Source organism: Podarcis raffonei, chromosome 5 (assembly GCF_027172205.1).
Source record: "Podarcis raffonei isolate rPodRaf1 chromosome 5, rPodRaf1.pri, whole genome shotgun sequence".
Taxonomy (NCBI): domain Eukaryota; kingdom Metazoa; phylum Chordata; class Lepidosauria; order Squamata; family Lacertidae; genus Podarcis; species Podarcis raffonei.
Genome location: NC_070606.1, coordinates 16,584,791 through 16,600,026, shown reverse-complemented (window position 1 = coordinate 16,600,026; position 15,236 = coordinate 16,584,791). Strand labels below are relative to the sequence as shown.

Sequence of the window (15,236 nt, the reverse complement as noted above, 5' to 3'; positions counted from 1 at the left end):
CACACTACTTCTTCTTCAGCATTTATTTTTTAATTTATTTCAACTGTGTCAGACCAACACGGCTACCTATCTGAAGATGATAGATAGATAGATTAGATTAGATAATATTGGTGCCACCTCACTCCAAATCTCCTGATGACCTCTCCCAGCAGCTTCTGAAAATTAGCTTGGGGAACAAGGTGGAACCCTGTGGGGCACAGCAGAATGCGTTTTGCTCAGCTTTGCTCATTTCTGGTTGCAATTTAAGATGTTCATTATTACCTTTTAAAGTCTTAAGCAGTTTAGGGGCAAGATAATTTAAGGGCAGTTTGTTCCAGTTATAATTCTGCCTGTTCCTTACAGTCAGTTTGACAAGCCTCCCTATGTCCCTTGAGTAGCTGAAGTAGAGTTAAATGGAGGTGGGGGGGGACATCTCTATGGATTATGGATCTCCCCGTCATGAAAGATTCATTTTGCTTTTTCTCTTACTATTGCATTTTACTATCAAGTAAAGACCTCTTCGTTTAGGCGAGTTTCAATTTGCCCTTTTGTTAGACTTGTAGTTATATTGCTTTGCTCTACTGTGCGTCAGTTACTGTGATTTATCTTTTTGAAGGGGGGGTTAGTAAATTTTAATCTGCCTTCAACAGTGTTAAGGTAGAGAGGCAGGGTAAAAATGGGGTAGATAAATAAAAATGTAGTTTAGGAATGGGAATGCAGCAAGAAGATTTTGATTGTTTTATTGGGGAGCCATTTTCAATTTATCATATTAATGGAACCACATAAGGCACTCTATTGTGTAGCCTTATTTACTCAACAGCAGTGCAATATTTCAGAAGGCAGAGGACAACCTAGCTGGCTGCTAAAGTTCTGCTGATGGTTTTTCCTATACCATTTAAATATTTATGATGTAATAGAGGAAATGGAAGGATTTCGGACCATACATACATCTCCACATTTTCTCCAGGGAATTGAACCATTAAAAATTTGGGTTCACTTCTGATTCATCAGCATTTTTTTTTAACTCTCCAGTTTTGTTCTGGTTTGGACATTAACTTTAAAAAGAGGTTTAGTAACCGGTTCAGACATGTTGAACTGTTGGAAGTAATATTTCATGCAGAGTAATTTCAACCTCTTACTTTCAGTGTAGCCCTGAAAAGGGTTAACTTGAGATGCAAGTTTATTTGTAAACTTTTCTGAAGGTTTTCACATACAGAAATACAGCAGGATAGGAAGAGGAAAATAAAACATTGAGATAGACAGTAAAAGAGAATGGGAGGGAAAATATTTGGTTTTTTGAATGTGCTGTTCTTGTGCTGTGGAATGTAAGGAACTGTGACTCTCCCCTAGGCCTTGAGCATGTTGTCACCTAAAATTGTACTGTTAGATGGCCACATTGTGATTTTGTGTCTGTTTTGTATTTTATTGCATAAATTTTAACCAATTTCAGATATAGAATGAAGGCATATACAATTCCTGAGCTTCATTCTTCAAAAATGCCAAAGCAATAGTTATTAGTAGATTATACCCAAGAGTTGTATTTTTAGTTGTATCTTACCTCTATTATTAGGGATGCAGGCGGCGCTGTGGTCTAAACCACAGAGCCTAGGGCTTGCCGATCAGAAGGTCGGCGGTTCGAATCCCCGCGACGGGGTGAGCTCCCGTTGCTCGGTCCCTGCTCCTGCCAACCTAGCAGTTTGAAAGCACGTCAAAGTGCAAGTAGATAAATAGGTACCGCTCCGTCGGGAAGGTAAACAGCATTTCCCTGTGCTGCTCTGGTTCGCTAGAAGCGGCTTAGTCATGCTGGCCACATGACCCGGAAGCTGTCTGCGGACAAACACCGGCTCCCTCAGCCTATAGAGTGAGATGTGCGCTGCAACACCAGAGTCATCTGCGACTGGACCTTACGGTCAGGGGTACCTTTACCTTTACCTCTATTATTAATTATTTCTAACTAATTATAGATGTATTACATCTTGATTTTTATGTCTTTGAAATAGTCCAAATTAGTGCCCATCACATTAGGGGGCCCTGCGAAATGGCTGCTTTAGACAGGAGTAATTCCTAGTGGATGAGGCGTCGCAATTGGTTCCATTACATGCAATCTCTTTGAGAAAGTGAAGCGTATGCTGTGCCCCTCTGAAGTCTTATCAGGTTACAGCATGCTTTCAGCTCAAAGCTGTATTTTGAAATGATATGTCATAGAATAACAGGGATGAATAACCACAGTCTCCTCTTGTTCTTGGACACTTAGGTTTCCCAATACTAACGGATTAGAAGAAGGCATTCTTAAGACCTCCAGTCTGGTACCTTTGTAGTGGCTGCACTGGCCTGCATGTCTTTCCTATGCAAGATCTCCATCAGACAATACCAACAAGCACCACCAACTTGTTTCTTACATCCAAAGCTACTGTGTGCGAGATGTGCTATTGAACAGCATTTGCAGGTAAGCAGCTTTCACTAATATCTATTGATCTGAAAAGACCTAGTCCTGGAAGACAGAGTGTATGGGCCACCCAGCAAACTCTATTACATGGGCTTCTGCTTGCTCAAGGGACCTCAACAGCAGTCTTTGTGTGAGCATAAGGTTTCTGGATTTGCTTGGAGCGGGGCTGTTAAAAATCTCTAGCAGTTGCCAGGCTCCTTGGATGGTTACTTGAAATTGTTAAAATATGGGAACTTGGGGAAAGGGAGCCATTCAGTCAGAATGAACTTACCTTGGTTTTGCTTTTATTTAGATTAAGGTGGAGGAAACCTTTTCTAGCTTGAGAAACAATTTAATTGTTCTGTGTTGAACTTTTTCATCTTGAGCCGTAATTATATACCACATCTAAACAATAGGTTGTACATTGGGAACCAATCAACCTTTTTCCTTCTAGCAAAAACAGCAATAGACCATGTATGGACTCAGGAACCCCAAGCCAGCCTCATCCTCAGTTCTCTTTGGGGATCTAGGGGTCACCTACTAGGGCTTCAACCTTAATTGATTAAATGACGTTGCTTCATTAAAATTTTGGATCTGTTTAATTGGGCATTGCCCCAATATCACCCAATCTTTCATTTTAAACCCTTGTGACTCTTCTTTCCTTTGCATGTCCCTTGTTCTCCAGAAAATGGAAAGTCTTTTTCACGCTTCCATAGACACTTGAGAATCGTGCTCTGAATTCTCCTCTGAGAGTTCCTCCCATTTCTTAGTAGGGGACATTATTGGAGGAAGCAGCACAGCATGACTTTGCTACACTCATTTTTCACCTCCCTGGTGCTGTTTTATAAAATGAGGATAAAAGGTGCTGTTGGGCACCTTTCCCATTGGGAAATGGATTACCCAGAGCCCTCTGCAATGATGCTGGGGCCTTGTGCTAATATCCCTATTTCTGGTGGGAGAGAGAACCCAGCCAAGAAGGCACACTTCACTGCTGCTGGCACAACCTTTTTGTGTTTTTTTAATTGGTTCTTGCTTTGTTGCCTGGATGGGCATAAAAAAGGAAAATTTATTCCAAGATGGTCTTTGGGAAGAGCTGAATGTATGCCTGCAATTACGTGTGAAAGATCATATATTGAGTTCCACTGTCCACCTGGGGTTTGGAGGTGGGTAGGTGCGAAACTTGTTAAAAATCACTATCTATCTAGCAGAAATATATGCAGCAAACATTTGTCTTGCTAAATATTAAGAGGAACCCCAGTAAAGAGACAGATGTAATAAGAAAATATTATATAATCAGTAAATTAACCAACTAAAATCTGGTAAATAATCAGTTTTAAAGTTTGTTTAATTGGGTTGCAGCCCTATGAAATACTCAGTTTTAATGTGCATTTAATTGGCTTGCAGCGTGAATAACTACACTTATTTTAATGGAGCCCTGACTTTAACAAGATAAGCAAACAGCTTATTGTGAGTGTTAGAGAGGTGTTAAACCCATTCCTTATCTGTGATTTATTGACTGCACATTGCACACGCATCCCAGTGAGAGTCCAGATGATACCCTCCCTTCCAAACACACGCACCACAGGATCAAAATACACATTTTTAAGCTTGGGGGGGGGGTCAGAGAGAAGAAACTGTAACAGTATAAGAAGCAAAACACCCACCACATCTCTGCCCTGCTGCTTCCTTGTTCAAAAATCCTTCAAGCTGCTTTTCTATTGCTGTTTTAAACTGGTATCAGGAGGCACTTTCAGGCTTGTCCATATTGCTATCTCTTGCCTGTAAGTGGTTGGTTGATTCAATAACTTTTTGCTATGCAGTCCTGTACAGTAGACAGTCCTGGTCTACTCAAAAATATTTCTTAGTTGCTTCAATGGGGATTATTCTAAAGTAAGTGAGCTTTAATGATGCCCTTTCAGTTCTATGCCTGGAAATAAACCTATAGAAATGCAATGCATTATTCACTTCCTAACAACTGGTCGACCCTTTTTGCAATGTTGTAGTTAATGCTAACTTGGCTGAAATAACTTCTCTTTTTCCAAGAAAACAAATTCAGGCTGTGATCCTAATCGCTCACGCTAGTGAGTGAGCACCATTGACTTGCCTCTGAGTTAACATGTATAAAATTACGCTGCAAGTGAGTGTTGAACAAGGTCTTTGTTTGGGAGCCATTATCCACTGTATTTGGGAGGCAACCTAAGACCTGCAGGTCATAGTCAGTATGTTGTGCTTCCTGTGTGTGTTTGCCAAACTGAATATACAGCAGGGCTTTTGTGACTTTAAAGCCAGCTCTGGTGCTAGTGTTTGCTTAGAAAGTTGGAGAAAGCATTTGTCACGCACCGAAACGTTTCTAGATCTTGAAACTGACTTCTGTGCTCTTCGGAGAGCCAGTGTGTTGTGGTGGCTTCAGTGTGGACTATGACCAGGTTGGGCAAGGTTCAGATTGCTGCTCAGCCATTGGGCTCATTGAGTGACCTTGAGCAAGGCAGTCTCTCAGCCTAGTCTCACAGGAGTTGTGAGGATACGTTGCCCTACATTTGTGGGAGGGAGGAAAATGTTATAGAAGGTGATGGTTATGGCCACATTAATAAATGTAAAATTCATTATAATCTGATTAAATTATGGTGGGCCGGGGTGAATGAAGTTAGCAGATGATGGATATTATTTTAAAATATATAAGATGTCCAGTTAGTGATCGATTGATTTGCAGAATGTTTTAGCGGAGATTTATTAGTAATGATCACAGTGGCTTCTCAGATTAGGATAATACAAACAAGCTATTGGGAGGGCTTATAAATAGAGCAGTATTGTATCAAATGCCAAGTATGCATGACTGCTTTTTGAATCAGGCTCTTGCAAAGGGGCAGGTTTCCTGATTTATGTATGTAGTATCTAATATGTAAGGACCACCTGCTGCACCCTTAGAACTTGCCCAAACCCTACAGTCCCTTGAAAGCCCTTTTTCTTGTCCCACCACTAAGGATGAGCCTATTAGTGAATATTACGGGCAAGGATTTTCAGTGGTGGCCCCTCAGTTGTGAATCTCCTTCCCTGGAGAACTCCACTTAGCTCCTCCCCCCACTAGTACACAGGAGAAACAAACCATAATCCGTTCCTTGGTGTTATGTCCAAGCTAGGGGTTGTGGTTCGTTTCTCATAAACACACGACTATAAGTAAACCAAAACTACCGTCTTTTTCGCTCTATAAGACACACCCAACCATAAGACGCACCTAGTTTTAGAGGAGGAGAACAAGAAAAAAATATTCTCTCCCTCTCTGCGCAGCACCTCTCCAGCAAAGCGGGAGGAGAAACAGAAGGGGCTCCGTTTCTCCTCCCGCTTTGCTGAAGGGGCGCTGCGCAGAGAGGGAAAGCTGCGCAGTGCCTCTCCAGCGAAGCGAACTTAGAACAGCAAGAGGGATCGCTGCGCAACGAAAGCACCGATCCCTCTCGCTCTCCTGGCTTCAGTGAAGGCAACGGAAAGCCTCCGGAGCACAGCGGGAGGAGCAATCCCGTTGCGCTCCGGAGGCTTTGTGCAGCTATCCCTGAAACCAGGAGAACGAGAGGGATTGGTGCGCACCGATCCCTCTCGCTCTCCTGGCTTCTGGGATAGCTGCGCAGCCTGCATTCGCTCCATAAGACCCACACATATTTCCTCTTACTTTTTAGGAGGGGAAAAGTGCAACTTATAGAGCGAAAAATGTGGTACTTGTGGTTTTCTTGGAGTTTAAAAAGATCACCATCCCTAGTTCAACTATCACGCTGAACAAAGGATCATAGCTTGTCCTTTTCCAGTCACAAGAATGCTTGCTAAACTAAGGCTATAGATTGGAAAGCCTCAGGCCTTATTTTTAAGAATGATGTTTTGTGGTATTTGTGAACCTGTTTGCTCCGTTACTAAGATATTTAAGACAAACTGTCACTAGTACGTGTTACTTGAGTGTGATTGACAGCCCTCTCGTACCACTTCAGAAGACAATGGAATGTGCACCTTGAAGGGAGAGAACATGCTTGACTTCCTGCTTAAGTCTAAAGGCTTCATGAAGAGCATTAAGTAGTTTCACAGTGCAGATCAAATACCGATTATGATGGAGAAAAAACGTGACTTGGGAATGTTGAAGAAAGTTATTTCTGCTTGATTCATCTGTTTTTAAAGGAGTGGTGAAAAGAAGATAAAAATAACCAGCCAATTCTACATAATCCTCTAGGTTCTTTGTGACTGGCTTGACTTTTGCACCTACTCATGAGCCAAGCTTTCCCACGCGTCCTATAAGCATTTTGTTACTTCCTGGCTTGGATGTGTGTGGAGTTGGGCAAGCAGTTTAAACTTCCCAGGGTTCCGGTGTTAGCTTCTAGCCCTTTCAGTTATGGGGGGAAATCTGTGAATGTTACCTGATTACATGTTAACTAGACTCCATGTGGACTACAAGAGGAAAATAAGCAAATTTATTTACTTACTTACTTATTTCATAGAATTTATGTACCACTTGATTGGTGGTTGTTTGTTTGTTTTTTAAACAACCTTCAAAGTGGTTAGCCAAGGAAAATACAATATATATATCTGTCTGCTTTTTATTTACCGTATTTTTTGCACCATAACACTCACTTTTTTCCTCCTAGAAAGTAAGGGGAAATGTCTGTGCGTGTTATGGAGGGAATGCCTGCGGGTGGCGGGGGGGATATGCTGCAGTCGTGAGCAGAGGATCCATGGTTCCCCTTCCTTCCCTCCTCCGTGGTTACAAAGCATGGATCCACATGGATCCTCAGGATTTTTGCATTGGGCTACTCCAAACTCACTGTCAGATCACATGTCTGTGGCCACAGCATGAACCACAAAAATCATATATCCACTATTTCGTTTAGAATATTTTTTTTCTTGTTTTCCTCCTCTAAAAACTATGTGCGTGTTATGGTCTGGTGCGTGTTATAGAGCGAAAAATACGGTAAATGTATGTCTAGTTTGGCCCCTACACAATCAGCCCTTGGAGGAAATAGAGGAAAGCACTGCTCTCTCACAGATTTTCTCTAATTAGTGTTGGACAAGGCAACACTTCCCTTGTTTCTCAAAGCTCTATCTAGTCTGACAAACAGGGATGCAAGAGCTGAGCCATAAGTGATGGCTGTATTCAAGTTAGAGAATGCTTATTTTAACATGCCAATTCACTGCGGTGTACCAAGTATCAAAATATAACAAAACCGAGGTCCCTTTCTGTCATAATTTGCTGCACCCAAAGTATTGTAGCGCCTGTTGTCCCTACCGCAAATGACTACCAGCCACCCAAGTGTTCTTCCCCCCTAAACCTATGGGTAGGATTCTACAAGAGTTGGCTCTTAGAACACTTACAAATATCTTCCTCATGAAAATACGTGTAACATTACTCAGTTGACTTTGTTTAATCAAGGTCATGGCTTAATATCAATGTCTAGTTACAACATAATTGAAAAAGATTTTGCCATAGTTTAGATCTTCTGGGTTGTACACCTATTGCTCCTCTTCTATGTATGTGATTATTCTCTCTGCGGAAAGTAGCAGTGAACACAGCTGGTTCTCTGTCACCCTCACCACAGGCTTAACAGAGTGTCTGCTTGACAGATTGTGATTGCATACGTGTGCGTCCGAAGGAGGATACAAATACTAGGAGATAAAACACCCATTTAGATTCATTTAAGGTGGATGCAGCAATGCTACTTTGGCATGTCCACATAATTTCAAAGGCAGCTTATGATATGCTATCACTAATATGCTACTTAATACATTATAACGCACCCAGTCTAATAATTCTCAAGAGCTTAGAAACAGCACAGAACTTTGTACAAGATTAGAGAAAGGAAAAACTTTAGAGCCATTCCACTTCCCTATGTGATATTGCCACCACTGTCATCATATTGCCAACCTCAAACACAACACATTCTGATGCTTAGCATGAATGCAGATGCAATGTTTCTCTGAGGACTGATTATTATTATTATTATTATTATTATTATTATTATTAATCCTTAGGGTTGGGGTTAGGAATCTTTGTTAAAGGTTTAGACCTTTAAAAAACGGTTTGTTGTTTCTAATATGTTTATATTATCTGATTGTAAATTGCTTTGGTAGGTGCAAGATGTAGGATATCAATTTTTTAAATAAATAGATGTTTAAATCATGTAGACAAGAAGTGTAAAAGGTCTAGCACTAGTTGTCTTGCATCTATATATACTTTTCTGTCAGGTGTCAATTGTAGCCTGTTATCAGGATTAAATATTTAGGAATCCTGTACTTTTCTAAAGGCCGTTTTGTACCATAATGGAATTGGGTTAAAGACTTTGGGCCACACAGAGAGTAATACATGTGCAATCAGATACCACAAAGCACCTGTTGCACTCAGGTTTCTGTCAAATCATTGCAAAGTGGAAATTCAGGTCTGATTGATGCTCAAAAGTATGAGGAGGTACAAATCCCACAGATCTGTTTCTTATCAGGTGCTCCGCACAGTAAACAAATGCTGACTGATGGCAGAGCTTTTGAACAGATGAGTTTCAGATAATGGAAAGAACCTTGGCTGTTTCTCATCTCCAGTTTGGCAGCTAGATTTATAGAAGCTGAAGAACACCTGAAATTGGTTGTCTCTCTCGTGATAATGTCAGTAGAGTCAAAACAGGCCTGTATAGTGGAGGTCCTGGGCAGGTATCTGCCATTAGTATTGAGTTTAGCATGTATGCTCATTTTAGCTTTCTGTTGGTGAGAATTCAGTGGTTCCTGTTTACACTGCTGCTGTTTCTAAGTGTGTCTGGGTTATCTCAAAGCTATGGGTTAGTTCTACGCAAGCTTAATCACCCCAGGCTGCTGATCCTGTGCCTTACCTATGACAAATCTCAGCTGTTTTTCAGTGGCGAGTGGGGACTCCTATAAGAGCTTGGAGGTCCTTGGAACAAGCCAGTTTAGTGCCAAACTTCCCTTTTGGTTTGTCACTCACTCATTGTTGAAAATTGTTCTGTTGTAACCGAGTTGAGAGAAACTGACAAGCAGATGCCAGTAACTATGGATTCTTTTTCACATCACAGAAGAAAATCAGTGTTGACACATTTCACCTTCGGAATAAAAGCATTAAACGTTCATTTTCCACACTTCATGAGAACTGTTGCAGTGTCATTCAAAGTCTGACATTTTTGTTGCTTTCTTTGATGTAATTCTACCAAGGTATACTATGGAGCCCTCTAGATTTAGATCAGTGGTGGCCTATGTGGTTGCTTCCAGATGTTGCTGGACCACAATTCTCATCTAAGTATGGCATATGCTGATTGATTCATGGTGGTAAATGTTCTGCCTGGGTTTTAGATTTTTACTTACTGATTGCAAATCATTGACCATATCTTTTATTGGAATGTATAAGAAATATTTTTTATATCGAGATTTGTAGTCTTCGATGTTATGTTTTCATTTAGATACATAGTGCAGCTTAGAAAAGCCATGTTTTGCCCTGGATATTTTAAACTGTGGAAATGTTTGTTGAATTGTCAGTAGTACATCTAAACAGAACGTCTTAACATATAAAAACTCCACCAAGCACATCTATGAACATTGTTGTATCATAGTTCCTCACATATGATCTGTGGGTATCTCTGCTGCCAAGAAGTGGATTCTGTTTAAATATGGATCTTATCATTAATTTATACTTTTATTGCATTTTGGGGTTAGATAAAAAGTTGTGCATTGCTGTGCTGAATATTTTTCCTGGCTAGTCAGCTACTTCAGGATGGCTGCAATCTTGATGACCCATCCTTACTGGACTTCTGGATCAGACTTGTGTGGCTTTCCACCTTCCCATTCAGCACTTCCATCAGGAACAATGTGTCTTATTGTTGGGGTGTGTGTTTATCTTGAACATATAAATATTGCTCTCTGTGTGTGCACCATGGAAGCTTCAGTAAAGTGGTCAAGCTCGCCAACACGAAACTGCTGCTTTAAGCGGAGTTGTTTTGCTTGGCATACACAAAACACACACTTTATATAGGTTGCACAAAGACTTTTCTCCCTCTGGTCCCAGAGGGGTTTCTATACTTCAGAGCCCTTGCTGAACAAAACCCACACACACAAGTTCTAAGTCAATTTGCACAAAGTCCTGCAACAGATTAGAGCAGTGGTTGCCAACTCGTGGTCAGCGTAGCCCATGGGGTCCACATAAACCACCTGGGGGTCCGTGGCACCACTCACATAACAAAAACTACCATAGAGATACCATAATTTTCAAAAGTAGGGGGTCTGTGGCTTGGCTTTTGAAAAACGGGGAGATCGCAGTACTGAGCTAATTGAGAACCACTGGCGTAAAGTTTTTTGAGTCCTGAAGTCTGGCAATTCTCCAAGTCTTCTTCTCAAATGAGCTCTTTTCAAAGTGTTCAGATAACTCCACTGTTCCATGGCAGTCCACTCCTTCCTGACAACCACCCACTACCCACACCATAATCAGAGCTCTTTTATACAGAGGTTACATACCTAATCTGCCCAGTAACACTGATAAGGACCTCATCAGATTCAGCTAGGTGCATCTAGGGAATTAGCTCTTTCCTCACTACTAATGGAATTAACCCATTAACACTTATAGCTTTTAAAATACACAATCCTTGAGCAGCCATATTCCTGGTTTCCCAGTCCTCGGAAGAGAACAGAATGATTTTATGATGTGACAGTCAACTAGTAGCATGGCTCTCAGTAGATCTCCTTAGTGTGTGATTAAGTGGTGTGAGGGCATAGGGGTTAGCAAGCCTGTGTTTCTCCTTAAACAGAAGGGTGAAGTTTTGCTGCCTTCTTCACAGATGTTAAAAATATCAAATAATCCATACTCTAGCCCTTATTGTAATCATGGAAATGAATGATTTATCAAAGCTCTCCCTCGCGGATACCATCTGTCAAGTACAGAGTGAGAGTGATGTTTGCCTCTGCTTCCTTGCAGTCTCCTCTTTGCTGTGTAAGAGATGACAAGTGTCAGGTGCAGGGAGAGCAGGGAATTATTAGTGCAAATGTTAGGCCTCTTGGGAAAAGATGTTTTAACTCCTTTAAAAGGACCTCCATCCCCCTCCAGTCAAGTAATCCTTGTTAGAAAACCACCATCTGAAATGCCACCACAATAAAAATACTAGTCCAGTAATTTTGAACCTGTATTAATTATTGTGCCGTCTCAGATCTGCACATTTGTAGTGAGACTGGAGCGATTTCAACAGTGACAAGGTGGGATATCACTGAAAACCCTTTCTTTTTCAAAAGACCAGTCGCGGGCGAGGTGAGGGCACACCCAGAATTGTGTTTCTTAAGGGAATCCAAAAAATGCCCATATTAGCAGATGCACAAAGAATGTAGTTATGTTTTCCCAAACAAAACTAGAAGGATAATCACTTACAGGTATAGCAAAGTTGCTAAGTCAGATTACCTGGTTCTTGCAGAAGACATTTGAAAATCAGAATTATTATAGAATAATGAGATAGTCACAGTGAAACTTCTTGGTTCATTATTGATTGACAGACAGAATGTGACAGAAGATGTCACCTGTAGCTTGGCATTGGCATTTGGGGAAATGGATTTCTTTAGGTGCTAGGTAAAGGTTTATCTATCTAAAGAAGTTTTGTGCTGTCTTTTTACCCTTACTGTTGTTACAGAAGTGCTGACTTGGTGTCCTCATAATGTCATTAGAATGAGCACAATGTCATTTAAGTGTTCTTAAATCACATTTGAAAGGGAATGAGAAGTGAGTAATTGTTTCTAGGATTTGCCACCTCAACCAGTACGATTCCTTATCCATAAGACAGGAACTTTAGCTAAACACATGTTTAGGAGATCTGGAGCATACTACTGGTTCTTGTTAGACATAGAAGGTGAAGGGCAACAGCCAGTTTGTAAGTATTGAACCCCGATGACATAGTTCCCTAGATCAGGCCAAATGTTCTGTTCTGGTTCTGCAAGAGGAGCCCATGGAGCAAGGCAAGGTGGTTGTTGTAGCACGAAGGAGAGAGAGCTCTTGGTAAGCATCTAGCTCTGCTTTTCAGCTTTTACTTCCAGTCTTATCGCTTCTATTTTCTGCCCCCTTTCAGAGGACTAGGATCAACATAAAGTCTGAAGATAGGCACTTCCTCTGCCTGATTAATTCCTTGCCCTGTTGGACTGGCAAGTTAGTATGGAAGGTGCACCAGTTCATCAGGGGAAGGTGCCCATGAAGAACCTTGCTGCAGTAGTATCCTGGGCCCTGGTGCTGTGACGTCTAGTTCTGTGGCTGCTACCTGTCAGCTGCTACTTCAGTGATCCCCTTAACACTAGCATCAGAGCCAGGAACCCAGTCTGGCTCCTTAGCCTGTGTATTGGTCACTGCTGGACTCCAGAGCTATGACACCAAGATCCATCTGTCCCAGGACTCTGCTTCCAGCAGTGGCCAATCATATAGCTTCCAGTGCATTATACTAATCCAAACTGGGTGTAACCAGGGAATGGATGATTGTGGCCAAGCTATTCCTTGTCTCAGAAGGGCTGTAACTGACAAATCCAACACAGCTGGTGAGAGGAACTTCATGATAGCAGAAGCCTCTTGGGACACCAAAAACAACACTAGATAGGACAGTATCCCTACACTGTAACCCTGTCCAGAATAAGCTGAAGGCTTCCTCCCAGGGCAGAAGAATTACTCACCAGTGTTTTGTCCTACTTGTCTGGATTGAACTGGAGGGAGCCAAAATACAAGGAAGGAGAAGAAGCGGTGTGTGTGTCAGAGAGAGAGAGAATGTCCTAAATCAGTGGTTCCCAATTAGCTAAGTACTGTGGACCCCCTGTTTTTCAAAAGCCAAGCCATGGACCTCCCTACTTTCAAAAATGTAGATATCGCTATAGTAATTTTTGTTATATGAATGGTGCCACCATACTCTCCAATATGTCCCAGTGCAAAAACCAGGATGTGTGTCTTCCAGGCTGTGCTCCTGTGCAAGTCATGTGACCCACGCATGTGTTTTGGGGTGTGATGATCTCGCATGAGATCTGTATCTGGCCATGATCTCTCAAGCTTTTGAACACCATGCTCTCGCATGAGAGCACATCCCCCCCAATGGAATTCCCTGCACAGTTGACTGGTATGTGCCATGAACACCCTGAGTGGGTTATGAGGACCCCTTGGGGTCTGGACCACCCGTTGGGAACCACTGTCCTAGATACAGCCCTGTTTCTTGTATGGAGCTTTAGTAAAACGTGTGTTCTCTTACCGATGGTGCTCATAAATCAGACCTATACTGAATATTCCCGTTTTGCTCTGTCTCATTATGTATTCTGACTTTTATATAGTTGCTAGTAGTTAACCACAAAAGCATTTCAGGTTATGTAAATTCATACGGTTGCTGTTCTTTTGAGTCTACTTGTTTGTTTTTTTACAAGCTGTGTTTCTATCAGAACAGTTAATGTTTCAACACTGAAACTGTCATTTTCCATTTTAATATGCCACTCCTCTTCTGGCTCTCCATTTTGTTCTGTTTAGGTTTTTGTTAAGTAATGGAGAACGACTTTTGCATAATTTCTTCAGAAGACAAAGTATAATTAGCTGTTAAAAGCAAAACATATCTGGAGTGGAAATAGGAAATGCCTATCTTTCATAGTTCTTTGGGGCTATATTATTATTATTATTATTATTATTATTATTATTATTAGGCTCTGAAAACAATTTATCTCTTAGCAGAGGTTTTTACTTGATTTCAGAGCCCCTCTCAACTGAACTGGATATTGCCTGGAGATACAGCCATGCCAAAGGGACTTCTTTTCCTCTGGTGAATAAATCCACCAGGGAACCTTCTTACTTTGTCATTTTCATGTCTTTAAACAACTGTGAGCATGTGACAGCTTGAAAAAGCCAAACTCTCCGGGCAACTTATCAGTGCATACCACAGTGTAGTGTCAGGTGCTGTTGTCTGTCTGTGTGGCCCCCATTAGCCCCCTCCTTTTCTTCTCCCCCCCCCCCCTCCCTCCTTACCTTATTGATGTGGCTTTTTGAGTTGTCATTCTGCTTGGCAGTGTGTTATAGCGTTCTTTTTTAAATTCTCTTGCCATGGAAACAAAAGGGAAAGTCAGGGTTGTTGCCTTCCCCCAAACCGTGCAGCACTACTACAATGTGCTCTTCTACAAGGGATAAGGTAGGATTTGCTTCATCTGTTCTGTGTGTGAATCAGCGGAACGCTTGTTTAGTTTCTTCTAAACAAGAAATGCTTTTGATTTGCTGCCAGATTCTTTTTGGGTTCCCAGCGAATGGAGTTCAAAGCCTTGCCATGGTCAAATGTTTGGTGTGTGTAAACGGATTTGATAAGGACAGGAATGGATCTGCAAATCCTTAGAAGAGAAATGTGAGCTAGATAGGTGTTGTGATACGAAGTGTGGAATTCTGCTATGCCCAGCCTCTCTTTGGACAGCACCACAGTTCCTACTGTTTCTGGAATTTCAGTGAGTAATGTGAATACTTTCCAGAGTTGTTCTGGGCAAAGGACGGGGTCCTTCCCTTCATGTCCTTTAAATCTATGTAGACCTTGCTGTATTTTACTGGGGGTGTAGATTGTTGTATACACACACAGTCTCCATCTCAAATAGATGGCAGAGGAGTAAGCACAGTATATGATTTAAGGAACTGTGTTTTCACAGACTATTGACAACTTTGGAGTAAAGAAAAAAAACAGCAATGGCATTTAATGACTTCTGGGCAACTTAGCAACTATGTGGTCAATGAAAGGAGGGGCATTTCACTTGAAGCACTGGTCATGTAGAGCTAGCAAGTGCTTCCTTCACTTCCCTTTGGGACCTAAATAGTTTGTTTTAGCTGACAGAAGCAGATATTGTAAAC

The 15,236-nt window shown here is 41.5% G+C and overlaps 1 protein-coding gene across 5 annotated transcripts in view; it reads left to right on the top strand.

The window, feature by feature from the left end:
* The window catches only part of NDST2 (N-deacetylase and N-sulfotransferase 2), a 110,321-nt gene that overhangs the window by 54,589 nt on the left and 40,496 nt on the right, over nt 1-15,236 (top strand). For 4 of the 5 annotated variants that reach the window (XM_053388023.1, XM_053388024.1, XM_053388025.1 and 1 more), the window contains one exon: nt 2,234-2,425. The gene's annotated coding sequence lies outside the window, so the exon portion shown is untranslated. Of the gene's footprint in view, nt 1-2,233; nt 2,426-14,513; nt 14,539-15,236 lie in introns of those variants that run through there. The other variant, XM_053388026.1, reaches the window with a different exon arrangement.